The following is a 14,928-nucleotide window of genomic DNA, read 5'->3' on the forward strand; positions in this document are numbered from 1 at the left end:
GTTCGAGCTTCTGATTATAGAAATGGTAAATTTTTCGGAAAATCGTTTTTCCAATCAATTTCATTTTCGGTTTTCCTTAGAGCCTTTAAAGAGCCTTTAAATATCACGTTGGATAAATTTCGTTTAAAATAGTTTTTATAACTTTTTCTGTATTGCTCTGCTCGTTCGAGCTTCTGATAATAGAAATGTTAAATTTTTCGGATAATCGTTTTTCCAATCAATTTCATTTTCGGTTTTCCTTAGAGCCTTTAAAGAGCCTTCAAATATGACGTTGGATAAATTTCGTTTAAAATAGTTTTTATTACTTTTTTTGCATTGCTCTGCTCGTTCGAACTTCTGATTAGAGAAATGGTTAAGTTTTCGGAAAATCGTTTTTCCAATCAATTTCATTATAGGTTTTTCTTAGAGCCTTTAAATAGCCTTTAAATATGACGTTGAATAAATTTCGATTTAAATAGTTTTTATATCTTTTTCTGTATTGCTCTGCTCGTTCGAGCTTCTGATTATAGAAATGGTAAATTTTTCGGAAAATCGTTTTTCCAATCAATTTCATTTTCGGTTATTCTTAGAGCCTTTAAATAGCCTTTAAATATGACGTTGGATTGAATTCGATTCAAATAGTTTTTATTACTTTTTCTGCATTGCTCTGCTGGTTCGAACTTCTGATCATAGATATGGTAAATTTTTCGGAAAATCGTTTTTCCAATCAATTTCATTTTTGGTTTTTCTTAGAGCCTTTAAAGAGCCTTTAAATATGAGGGCTTTAGGGCATTTAATTAGCCTTTAATTAGCCTTAAATTTTGCACAAAAAATTTTTTGATTCTGCTGACCTTGCTCTGCCAGCTTAAGAGATGTGAAGTGGCTATTATTCCGGTGGACGTATTTTATAAATTTATTTTATTGCAGTGTTTGATCTTTTTTCACTATTGAGGAGATTGATGGACTCAAAGTTTCCGTTCGACAGAACTATAGTCAGACTAATGTAGTATAATGGTAATCATATACCTCATGGTATCGAGGTAAGTGGAGAAATCAGACATCTTTATGCCCTTCGGTCAGTAGCTAGTCTCTCTGCCTCTCTCCGCCCAATATTTCTTTTTTTGCAAGCCTTTCTAATATCCGCGGTCCATGTTCTTGCTGGCCTGCTTCTTCGTTGTTTTTTGTCGTTTCCATAACCCCTTTACAGTTCTACCTGCACTCATTCTCGCCATATGTCCGAACCACTATAACTGATTCGTTTCAACTCTGTCTAAGATCATTCCGATACTGCACCTTTCACGTATTTATTCGTTTCTTATACGATCACCCCAGTTACCGTTCGTAAATATTGCATTTCGCATGCTTGAATTTTACTACGAATTTTGTCGTTCACTGTCCACGTTTCACTGCCGTAGAGTAGCACCGGCTCTTATACAGTTTTAAATACTTTCATTTTTGTTTTCAGGCTTACTTCCTTCTTCATAATAAAACTCTTATTTAGTGCATAGAGTTACACTCATTACCCTGCTATTTATTTCTGATTCTATGTTTCCTTGTCCATTCATTGTTGATCCTAGCGACTTAATGTCCTCTACATGTACATATAATGCTCTCATTATTTAGCTTTTCATTTTTTATATTTTCTTGAATTTTCGATAACTTCTGTTTTTTCAATATTTATTTTCACTTCAAATTTCTTAAAAGCTTTATTCCAAACATTCCCATTCACTTCGAAGTCTTCTGATTTTTCCACAATTACCAGGTCATCGGCATACCTATATCAATTCTGACACGTAGGTATACTAGTTGAAGTTTATACACCCCAAACCTAGTTAGGTTTACCTTACCCCTGCATTCTTTTGCAATTTCGTCCATTCGAGTGATGAATAACAAAGGACTCAGGACAGCACCTTGTCTTACATCTGTCATTGTGTAGAATTCTAGAGAGGAGCGGTCATTCTAACAATTATGTTTGAAAATAAAAATTACAATGGGGTGTACAAACAAAGACTAAAAGTGTAAATAATATGAAAAACCATTTTTAAACACAATAAATGCGCCAATGTTACTGAAAATGATAAACGTCAAAATTATTGTAAAATAATTTATCAAAGATATGGCGTATCGCTTATCCTTGTTTAAGTTATTGTGGTTTTTATGGACAAGTGGCCAAATTTTGCGATATTATACTTTGTTTTTTTTTTAAACCAGGAGGAGTAAACTAAAAAGATAGATTCACACCCAAGAAAGTCACTAAAAAATCACCAAATACATTATTTCACTTATTCTCCGTTAGAGGGCGTTCTAACCATACTACGGTATAAGTAGTTTTATTTTTGTAGCGAGAACTAAGAACGTTTTGGTGTAAATTTGACTTCTGCAGAGCCTCCTTGAAAACAGGTATACCTAGAAATAGTACTATCGGGAGATGGCAGGAGACAGATTTAAATCAAAACGAAACCGTAGATTTTCTAATTTTCAAATATTAATAATATTCTTAATAAATTTTCATCTTCTTTTTTGGTTGATCATGGCCTTCGACGGTAATCTATAAGTATTATATTATACTAATACGTCGCTAAAGAGTTCTAAAAACAACTGTTTTTTTTATACAGCGTGTCTACGTAAGTTGGAAACATATGGGAAACTTTTTTATTATTAATTTTACGTAAAAAACTTATTCTTTATAAAAAGTTCTGCATACCCCAAAACCTAAGATTCAATCATCAGATATCAAATTTTCTCAATATTATACGAGGTATGTTAAAAAAATATGAATTTCGGTCAAGGGTAAAGTACCTTTATTTCTCTCAATATCGAAAATTCTTATGATAAAAAGTTGTTTGGAATTAAAAACTAAGATCAAATATGCAATTACATGCTTCTAATTGAAAAAAAATTTTTTTTTCTCAAATTTATGTATACCCAACATCGTTTTTAATTATTACAAATATGATAACTCGTTTATTATTCATTTTACGAAAAAAAGTTATTCTTCATAAAAAGCTTTGCATGGTCTAAAATCTAAGACACAACCATGATATATCAACTTTTATTAATTTTATACGAGGTGTGTCAAAAAATATGAAATTCGCTCAAGATTATAGTACCTTTATATTTCACAATATTTCAATTAGAAGGATGTAATTGCATATTGAAACATAGTTTTTAATTCTAAACAACTTTTTTAATAACCGTTTTCAATATTGTGAAAAATAAAGGTACTTTACTCTTGAGTGAAATTCATATTTTTTGACATACCTCGTATAAAATTATTAAAATGTGATATCTGATAGTTGCATCTTCGGTCTTAGGATATACAGAGCTTTTTATAAAGAATACCTTTTTTTCGTAAAAGTAATAATACAAGAGTTATCGTATGTGTAATAAATAAAAACGAAGTTAGTATCAATAAATTTGAGAAAAATTTGGAAAATATTTTTTCCAATTAGAAGCATGTAATTGCATATTTGATCTTAATTTTTATTTCCAAACAACTTTTCATAATAAGAATTTTCGATATTGAGAGAAATAAAGGTACTTTACTGTTGAACGAAGTTCATATTTTTTGACATACCTGGTATAATATTGACAAAATTTGATATCTGATGATCGAATCTCAGGTTTTAGAGCATGCAGAACTTTTTATAAAGAATAACTTTTTTTCGTAAAATGAATAACAAAAAAGTTTCCCATATGTTTCCAACTTAAGTAGACACGCTGTACATATATAAATACAGACTAAAGATCTAAAAATTAAAGGAATATCACAGAAAACACAAAAAATCTCAGGTATTAACCATGAAATGCAATTAATGTCAAAATTTCATAAATGTCAATAGTGTCAAAATTTCATAACTGTGGAGTAAACTTGTCTGACATTGGACCAATTACAAACCATAGAGGTATATATTAACATAGAGTGAGCCTACCATTGACATATTAAGCCTAGACTCGGCATACTCACCAAAAAAGCGTAACGCGGAAACAGCATGGAAACAGTCGATCGGTGGTCTATCTATCTCTTTTAACCAAACGATCCCGCGCATGTGACTGACAAAGATGACTAGCCCACTCAATCCTATGTCGACTTTACACCCTACACCCCGATGCATTGAGTGGCATATCCCTAGCCAAGTCTATCCTTTTACATGTCTCTGGAGCCTACCCTCCGCGCTTCCTGACGACAAGATCTCTTGGACTGGATTGGTGCTATCACTTTCTAGCACATTGTCTCGAGAAACTAAGATGACATTAAGTGAGAGTATAGCCACGGAAGGGGATGACTACTGTCGCAGTTTTACTATGCGTAAATAAAAAAGATGGTGTCGTCACTTCGCTCTGAATGACACTGTGTCTGTGATAATTCTGTTACAAACAAGCATTACGGTGCTGTAAATTTGAATTACTCATCTTGGTTTAAAAACTGAGTATAGTTTATGTTCGTAAAAAAAGTGACCTAATATAAAAAGTAATTCGTGAATAATTCCATGCATCTGCAAAGATTCATTGGAAAAACTGTACATTAAAAATCGTAAAGAAATCCTTTGTATTGAAAGTTGCCTACATAGTAGATACATATAGAAGCGTTGATTGATGGATTTTCGAAATACAAATTACATGGTTGTATTTAATCATTACTTATGTTTCATTCAACTCTGACTATTATTTAAATAAAGACATCTTTTATTTATTGCTAACAAAGTTTATGAAAACAACGATAATATATATTTATTTAACGCATATTCTCATTATATTTGAAACAATATTTTACTAGTAATCTCTGAATTTATCACCATTGAATCTATAATTTGGTTATGTAAATAATTTAAACTAATAAATATATTTATACTGTGTGAGAAACTTAAGGTTTTTTTATTTAGCGAATCGCATGCAATTCAAACATTTTGAGAAAAAACTCTTTAAACATAATATTGTTGGAGAGACCAATCATTATTCTGTCTTCGTAACATAGATATAATATATTAACATATACAGAGTGTCATCCTGAGCGAAGTGACGACAGCATCTTTTTTTGGCTGTTTCACTTTTATGCATAGTAAAGCTGCGACAGTAGTACTCCCCTTCCTTGCCTATACCCCACTTAGTTTCATGTTAGTTTCTCGATACAATGTGCTAGAAAGAGATACCGCAAACCTGTCCAAACGATCTTGTCCTATGATCTTGTCGTCAGGAAGCGCGGAGGGCAGGCTCAGTCCTCAGTCTATGTTACGTCTATGCTTCGTAACGCGTTTTATCATAATATCGCACCCGGACGCATATTTACAGATGCTAGCGTGTTTTGACTCCAGGGTGTTGAAATCAGTTAGGTTTTGGAAAAACAGTACATTTGCAAAGACTAACCGATTTGGACACCTGTGTAGAAACCAGCTAGCTTTTGTAGTATCTATACATGCCCAAGCGATATGAGATGCAATATGAATATATTATGAGATATTATGAGATTATATGAGATGTAATATATATACATATTATAGTATAGCTCCACGTCAGTAACAAGCTTAACACTTTTTAAAACTTTTAGATCTAAAAGTACAAATATGTCAAAATACAACAAAAATATAATTTTTATTACAATTCATTGTTATTCATTCCCATGTAAAAATATTGAACATACTTTCATTACAAAATCATATTTATTTGTCTAAATAAATCGTTTATTTAGATAATCGTGTTTGACTTAATATTAATGATAATTAATAGTGATAAATCCATCTTTGATCTTTTATTTGGATATCATTTTAAGGTTAATGGATTTCTTTATCGTTATAATTTCTCAACAAATAAATAGATAATTTCTTAACAAATTTATTCATCTCTCTTTGTTACTATGTGAATAGAAACAGATTAAAAATTAAAGTAAATAAGTTAACAAAAAACGTAAAATGGGATAGTTCCCAGTGGTTGGCCGTATAACATAGTTAAAAAAAATTTACAATGAAGTAAAAACTTCTTGTGTAATTGGTTTATTTGTAAAATTATGAAAATAAAGGCAATATTAAAACGGATTACAATTTTTCAAAATGTTTTTGGTCCTATCAGACCGAAAATTACTTTAGTTGGTGCAGTTTTATTTTGTTCATAAACTGCATGTGAATATTTTTTGTTTAAATATTGGTTATGAGCACGTATGCTTGATATTGTATAGTAACTTCCAGCTAGGGATGGCGGCTTTTGACAAAACACCGGTTTTCGGTTATACCTTTTTTTTGCTTATGGTTTAACCTGGCGGTTATAACCGGCCAAAAAAAGCCGGTTTTTCCAAACACCGGTTTTCGGTTTTTTTAATCCAATAGGTTACAATGTTACATTTACAATGCACTTTAGTTTGCGATACTCCACTCGACTCGATACTCGATATCAATATGATTAAAATTAGTACTATCGAAAGAACATCAATATCAATATAAATTAAACACAATTTTTAATAAAACCATTTTATTCTATTAATTATTATATTTATTTAGTATTTTATTATTATTATATATTTATTGATTATTATTAAGTATAATATAGCGTAAGATTAATATATACATATTGCAATAATATACAATTTAACCCAACCATTTCAACTTATAAAAAATTTCCCAGACTCTTTCAAATGGGATTTAAAAAAATAATATCAACATAAATATTTTACTTAAAAATAAATTGGATAATGCAATTTATCTTTTATTTATACTATCAATTGTTTGTATTGTATTGTATTTGTATGATAGGCATTTTACATTTTAACTCATTTAATACTTCCTGTATGGGTGTATCGTTTTGAAAACATAGGGAAATCCTTGGAGATTCGTATTCGTAATCGATAATTCGATATTCATAGTCAGAATATTATTTTAGGTAATCAGAAAAAGTCATTCACTAACTTTCAATGTCAAGAGTCAAGTGTGAAAAATAGATGATGTTTGCGTCTACCTCAACCAGATCACTTCTTATATAAATATTATGATTACAAATACCTTTTGAACGAAATATAATAAAACTTAATTGTTTCTGGCTGATGTGAGTTTGCACTTTCAGTTTGCTTCTGTATTTATAAAATGAAATTTGAATTATGGCTTTATTTGGAATAATTACTTAAGAATAATAATTATGATTGGGATCCAAAATAATAGCTAACCTAATCCTAATCACCGTAAAAACCTAATAACCGGTTTTTAATTTAAACAGAAAAAACCGGTTATAACCGGGACAAAAAACAACCGGTAAAACCGGTTATTGCGAAGTAAAAAAACTGGTTTTAGGTTAAAACCGGTAGGTTTTTCCCATCCCTACTTCCAGCCACTCCCAGTCGGTCAAAGTTCATCCAAGGTAGCAGAAAAGTAGTTCTACCTACTTACTAAATTTATTATACAGTTGGTACTGGTATCAGCGAACCAAGGATATCATTGCTCGTGCTATAAATTTTAAATAATATAACCCTTCTAGCTAACTCCAGAATTTCTAGACAGATGAAACTAATAGAGCTAGGAAATTATCAATAGAAACCTATAAAGAAAAGACTAAGTTTTCAATCTTAGAGCACATAAAATAACATTAAAAATATTACTCTACATCCCACCAGATTAAAAACAATGGGAACCTTCTCTGGTTACACCTCCGAGGCTTCTAAAATTTGCAAGCCATAACGGATGCTGAGACTAAAGAAGATGAGGGAATTTTACAATTTATAATTCACGGCCCATCTGCTCAGCGCGGTAAAGTTCCAACGAGAATGGTTCCCTTCGTACTCCAATCAGAGTAAACATGTAAATCAAAATGGATATACATTTTCAATTTCGTTGCAACACGAAACTACAGTCGCATCATATTCTAGTTCAATCAGAGGGTGCTGCAAGCACCTCTACCGGTTTCGAAACTTATTAGTCTCTCATCAGGATGCACATATGCTGCTCTCTCTGACTCAACCAGGACAAACCCCGGTCTTAGTCTTTTGCTAGCAGTTGCCGCTAGGGCATCACTGCAATTTCGTTCGTTGCAATCCGTAACTGCACGCCGGGGTTTGTCCTGGTTGAGTCAGAGAGAGCAGCATATGTGCCCCCTGATGAGAGACTAATAAGTTTCGAAACCGGTAGAGGTGCTTGCTGCACTCTCTGATTGAACTAGAATATGATGCGGCTGTAGTTTCGTGTTGCAACGAAATTGAAAATGGATATTCATTTTTGAGAAACCTATAAATTTACAATTATATTGATAGTTTCCCACCTTTAGACGTATCGGTGGAGTTTGGCAATTGCAAACTGTGACAGTTTGACTCCGATACGTCTAAAGGTGGGAAACTATCAATATGATTGCAAATTTATAGGTTTCTATTGATAATTTCACACTTCTACTAGTTTCAACTCTTTTTATTTCAGAACGTATGTTTTCCATCTTTTGCGTTATTTGGCCGGTTATTAGCGAGCTCATGACTGTGTAACCGTTTTGTATTGTTTAATTTCTATTGGGCAGGAAAAACATAATTCTAATAAATTTTAATGAGACTAAATAAGGTAATTTTTTGAACATTTTAGAAAAATACTTTGGCAATTTGTTTATCATTTATTTTGTTTGTTCTATTTATTCAATATTTCTGGTTTAACTCTAGTAGCTACCATCGTATAATTTTTTTTCTCCAATTTTATTTTTGTTGATGTGCTAGTAAGAATGCTCTTAAACCACCCCCACATCTCTTCCGATTCCGAGCAACGCGGCCTCGTTATTTTTGTGTTACACTTTATTGTGCTACAATCGTTGGGACCACAAAATATTGTCTATATAAGTATGCCAATGTAGGCACAGTGTGTTAATCTGAAAATATATAGTCCGTCCGCTATAACTTTTCCCATGCGGTACGATTGATTCATTTTCAATCAAATTAAGTCAAAACATAAATTGAAACGAACGTCGATGTGTATATACATTTTGTATACTGTATACTATATACTACACACATCGGCGACCCTCTACACCACCCTCTATAATTCGGTCACTATAGAAAATCAAAAAATATGCAAAAACACGTCAAATTTAGTTGTGAGGGGGACATTTTGTAGACCAGTTTTCAACTAAATTACATCAAACCTGTAGCGGGGGCGGACATAACCCCAAAATCTGCATTTAATGCAAAGGGTTGCTGAGTGATACCTCATTTTAAAGGTCGTGTAACTACCTTTTCAAAAATACCACATACATTGTATTTTTTTAGTACTTTCGAAAAAATCAAGTAAAACCGTAAACCATGAAATTTCCTACACGCAGCTGTTATTCTTCCCCTTAAATCTGCCAAATTTCGAGGTTGTATTTTATAGACAGTTGACTTTAGGTGTCCCCATAGAAAAAAATCCAGAGGTGATGGTCGGGTCATCGTGGTGATCTTTCTATTACTCCTCTTCGACCAATCGATCAGCCAGGAAATCTAGCCAGTGTCTAACTGGAAGAAAGTTATGTGGTGGAGCTCCACCTTGTTGAAAATGAATCAGATCTTGTAAGATTAAGTTACCAGCCACATCAATTTGATTTTTCAAAGTAGTTGTTATTAAAAGGCCTATTATTTCTTCAAGCAGATTTAAGTAGATCTCACCAGTTACATTCTTCTCAATGAATAAAGGTCAATAGTGGTATTCCTAAGAATTGGGCTTTTATTCATTGAGAAAAATGTAATTAGTGAGCTCTATTTAAATCTGCTTAAGGGGGGGTATGGTTTGAAATCAACATATCAAGCACATTTTTGTGAATTTTTTTCGAAGCTATGGTACAATTATTTTATTTTTAAATTAAATAAACATATTAAGTACAATTCATAGAATATTTAGATAAAAAATTCAATCCAAAATATTGAACAGTAAGCCATTGGTGACAAATTTTGACAGGCAGCTCACAAAAAAATGGATTTTGCGTTGGACATCAGAACTCGTCACTAGATCATACGAAACAAAAAATTCAAAAAGATTTAATTAGCTTATTATGAGTTTCACGAGGTCACAACGTCGAGTTTTTTTTATTTTTAATGATTTTTGAATTTTTGGTATCACTCAGAAATCAAAAAAATGAAATTTCTGGTAAAAATGTTGTGAAAAGCAACAGATTTATTATTGTTGAACAAAAAATAAGCAAAAAAAGAAAAATATCTCGACGTTGTTACCTCATGAAATGTCTCAAGAAAATCTGTGCAAAATATCAGGTAGATCGGCCGAGTAGTTTTTCAGTTACAATGTCCACCGCATTTGAAAAAGCAGTTTTGAGAAAAATGCGTTTAAAGTTTTGACAACTGCATCTTCATCTTATTTGTCTGCCAAATCGTAAAGTGATGCACATTGGAATATGTTTTTTGAATCGAGGAGTAATCTACAAAAGAGAGGGCGAACAGTTGTTTAACGTTTCTCACTAAGCTCAAGCGTGCTGGCGCGAAGTCGTGGCAAAGCGAGTCGAAGGTAGAGATATTCAACACGCTGTATCTCTGGTAATTTTACTCCGATTATTTTGAAATTTTCAGAGAGTATTCTTCAGAAAGTATTCAGAAAGTATGCACTTTTATTTAAAATAATAAAAAAAATTAAATATTTCAAACCATAATACCCCCCCCCCTTAAAGAAATAATAGACCTCTTACTAACAACTTACTTGTAAGATCAAATTGATGTGGCTGGTAACATGATTTTGCAGGAAGCTCTGGTTCACTTTCAACAAGATGGAGCTCCACGACATTACTTTCTTCCAGTTAGACATTGGCTAGATTTCCTGGTAGGTGGATTGGTTGAAGAGGAGTAATAGAAAGGCCACCATGATGACCCGACCTAGCACCTAGATTTCTTACTATGGGGACACCTAAAGTCAATTGTCTATAAAACACAACCTGGAAATTTTGAAGATTAAGGGGAAGAATAACAGCTGCGTCTAGGGAACTTCGTGCTTTGGGGTTTTACTTAATTTTTTCAAAAGTTTTGAAAATAAATGTAAAGTGGCGTTTAGACGCCGCGATAAATCGCAGTAATTTATTGTGACGATAAATTGCTTTTGATTCTTTTAAAGTTGTTGAGACGCTGCGGTAAATTGTTGCGATTGATTATAAACTGAAACAACTCGACTGTGGCATACAGGACTCCTCCATAAGCTGAAGAAAAATCTTCCGTATCAATATTATTTAATTATAAAATCGTATCTGACAGATCGCTTTTCATTAGTAAAACAACAAGATGCTCGCTCAGAACTATTTAAAATAAAATCCGGCGTCCCACAAGGTAGTGTACTTGGTCCCTTACTATACCTGTTATTTACTGCTGACCTACCTACAACTAGATTGACAACAGTCGCAACATTCGCGGATGACACAGGTATTATCGCATCTCACACAGACCCTCAAAGAGCTTCGCATAACTTACAAGCCCACTTAAATAAAATAGAAAAATGGTTAAAAAAATGGAAACTAAGAGCTAATGAAACAAAATCGACCCACATGACATTTACCATGCGAAGAGAGAGCTGTCCACCAGTATACATAAACAACAAACAATTATTACAAGTAGATACAACCAAATACCTGGCATACATCTAGATAAAAAACTAACATGGAGAAAACACATATTCACCAAAAGAAAGCAACTTGGACTCAAACTTCAACAAATGTACTGGATTCTGGGTAGACATTCAAGACTGTCAATTGAAAATAAATTAGTGGTATATAAAGCCATACTTAAACCCATATGGACCTATGGCATACAGCTATGGGGCTCAGCCAGTAACTCTAACTTGGAAATTATACAACGTTTTCAAAATAAGGCATTAAGAACCATAGTAAACGCTCCATGGTACGTCCCCAACGCAATAATAGAGAGAGACCTGAAAGTTCCCAGCATCAAAGAAGAAATCAGCAAATACAGTGAAAAGTATGAAGAAAGACTTAGTGCGCATCCAAATGATTTCGCGAGTGAATTATTAAACACGGAGGGTGAAGTTCGCAGACTTAAGCGTTATAAACCAACTGACTTACCAAATAGATTTTAGATAAATTAGAACTATTTTAAGTTTTACTTTATTTTACTAGTAGTACTATCTATACATTTGTTGATAATTTAGAAAGGAAAGTTTTCATTGGAATTCTTACCTACATGTCATAGCCTAAGAAAGTCATAACTTTAACTGATTGTTCCTAACGGAACAGATTGTTAAATAAATTGGAGTAATAAAAAAAAAAAAAAAATTTAATATTTCAAACCATAATACCCCCCCCCCTTAAAGAAATAATAGACCCCTTACTAACAACTTACTTGTAAGATCAAATTGATGTGGCTGGTAACATGATTTTGCAGGAAGCTCTGGTTCACTTTCAACAAGATGGAGCTCCACCACATTACTTTCTTCCAGTTAGACATTGGCTAGATTTCCTGGTAGGTGGATTGGTTGAAGAGGAGTAATAGAAAGGCCACCATGATGACCCGACCTAGCACCTAGATTTCTTACTATGGGGACACCTAAAGTCAATTGTCTATAAAACACAACCTGGTAATTTTGAAGATTAAGGGGAAGAATAACAGCTGCGTCTAGGGAACTTCGTGCTTTGGGGTTTTACTTAATTTTTTCAAAAGTTTTGAAAATAAATGTAAAGTGGCGTTTAGACGCCGCGATAAATCGCAGCAATTTATTGTGACGATAAATTGCTTTTGATTCTTTTAAAGCTGTTGAGACGCTGCGGTAAATTGTTGCGATTGATTATAAACTGAAACAACTTGATCGTTACAATAAATTGATGCAATCCGATACCTACCAACTCCAATCCAATTCCAATTCCGACAAATCGCTGCGATGTACCGTTCACACTCAACGATAAATTGAAGCAACTCGATTGATATCGATAAATACTCCGATACTGCGATGTATCGCTGTGTCTAAATGCTGCCTTGTATGTGGTATTTTTGAAAAGGTAGTTGAACGACCTTTAAAATCAGATATCACTCAACTCCCCTTTCCATTAAAGATTTTGGGGGTTGTGTCCGCCCGCGCTAGAACGTTGATGTAATTGAGTTGAAAACTGGTCTACAAAACGTCCCCCTCACACATAAATTTTACGTGTTTTTGCATATTTTAGATTTTCTATAGGGACCGAACTATAGAGGATGGTACATTTTCAAATTGACACACTGTATATCAATAAAAATATTGTCCCATATGCCACCGCACCCTGGAAAGCTCTTTTATTTGCATGTTTATTTCACATCCCTTTTTCGTATACCGCCTTCCATTTTGACGATCAAGTCTGAAAGATACGTTTATTAATGCTAAGATAATGTCATAAATATCTTGTGTATTAAATCTGATATTAAAAATAAACTGGAAAAATAAAGTAGAAATTATTATGACACCTCATATTGCTTCGCTGCATTTAAATAGGTGTGGCACTTTTTGTTTGCATAGAGATTATAGTAGAGACGGTTCGTCAATTTACTGCAGTTAATAATTTCCATAATTATTATCAGATTAAAATGATGTCATATACTGGTCAAATTAAAATTAATAAGTAATATAATAATTGTTACAAAAAAATAAAATCGTTAACTTCCATGTTAGCCCGATCAAAGTACACAAAACTTTACGAAAACCTCAAAAAAATAAAGGAAGGATGAAAATTTGGGAATAGATAGTTGAAATTGTCTATTATTATATAAGAAAAAGTTCACAATTCTCCATCAGTCAATACTTTTCGAGTTATTTGCTAGTGAATATGTTCATTTTTAACAAAGAAAACATGTTTTTGGATGGTTTTTCGCAAATAACTCAAGAAGTAAGTATTTTATCGAAATAAATATTCTTAGCAAAAATATAGCTTATAAAAAAGTGAAAAAAATGGTGTATGCTTGAAGTCTGTAGACCCAATAGAAGCACAGTTGTAGCTAATGAAAAGTAGGTTCTTCTTCGTCAAATTCCAAATCGAATATTTCAACGTGAAATAACCAAAAAACGGAACACTTTTCGGGGAAAACTCATTATAACTTTTTTAATGTGTTTAAAAAAAGGTTTATTTTGTTTGTCAAAAAATATTAAAATTAAGTGAGTTACGCTCAAAATATTGTTGGTCCCTTTTATTTTTTGGTAAAAAGATTCGCAAAAATCACCCCCAAATTAGCAACCCAAATAAAATTAATCGTTTTCACACGTTACTTTGCTTATGTATTCTTTATATGATCTGTAAGCTGCATCGGTTCAAAGTGCTTATTTTTGAGAAGGATGTAGTTAAAATGGCTTAAACGAGTCACTAATCACGAGTGTAGGTATGTAAATTTTGAACAGCCATAGCATAACTAATTTTTGTCTAACAGGAAAACAAAAAGTCCAAAATATTCAGAAAAGCAAAACGTACATTTTATTACTCTTTAGAGGTTTTTGGTATTACTAATAATTTTTAAGTTATTTAAAAAAATGGAAATTTTTCAAAATAAAAAAAAATATTTCAATACCAATTTTTTCAAACATGGGCACTTTTAACCAATTTAACTTAGAGGTCATATTATAAATAATACATAAGTAAAGTAACCTGTGAAGCGGTAACGATTAATTTTATTTGAGATGCTAATTAGGGGACGATTTTCGCGAACTCACTTACTTTTAATGTTAGTTTTTTTAAAAAACAAAAATAAACTTTTTTAAAACACTTTTAAAAAGTTTTTATGAGTTTTCCCCGAAAAGTGCTCCATTTTTGGTTATTTCACGTTGAACTATTCAATTTGGAATTTGACGAATAAGAACCTACTTTTCATTAGCTACAACTCCGCTTCTTCTGGGTATACAGACTTCATGCGTATACCATTTTTATACCTTTGTAAAATTGATTACCTACCTGCCTTTTTTCGTAAGTGGTAGATAATGGTTCATAGAATTAGACTAAGAAGCCAGAAAAGTTACATATATTAAACATGAATTAGGATAAAAATGTTAATACATAAAAAATAGT

At 32.4% G+C, this 14,928-nt stretch overlaps 1 protein-coding gene across 3 annotated transcripts in view; it reads left to right on the forward strand.

Moving 5' to 3' along the window:
- Positions 1-14,928, forward strand: part of LOC114331285 (E3 ubiquitin-protein ligase HECW2) — a 955,949-nt gene that overhangs the window by 673,595 nt on the left and 267,426 nt on the right. The gene's annotated exons all lie outside the window — the stretch shown is intronic.

The sequence above is a fragment of the Diabrotica virgifera genome, chromosome 7 (assembly GCF_917563875.1).
Source record: "Diabrotica virgifera virgifera chromosome 7, PGI_DIABVI_V3a".
Classification (NCBI taxonomy): domain Eukaryota; kingdom Metazoa; phylum Arthropoda; class Insecta; order Coleoptera; family Chrysomelidae; genus Diabrotica; species Diabrotica virgifera.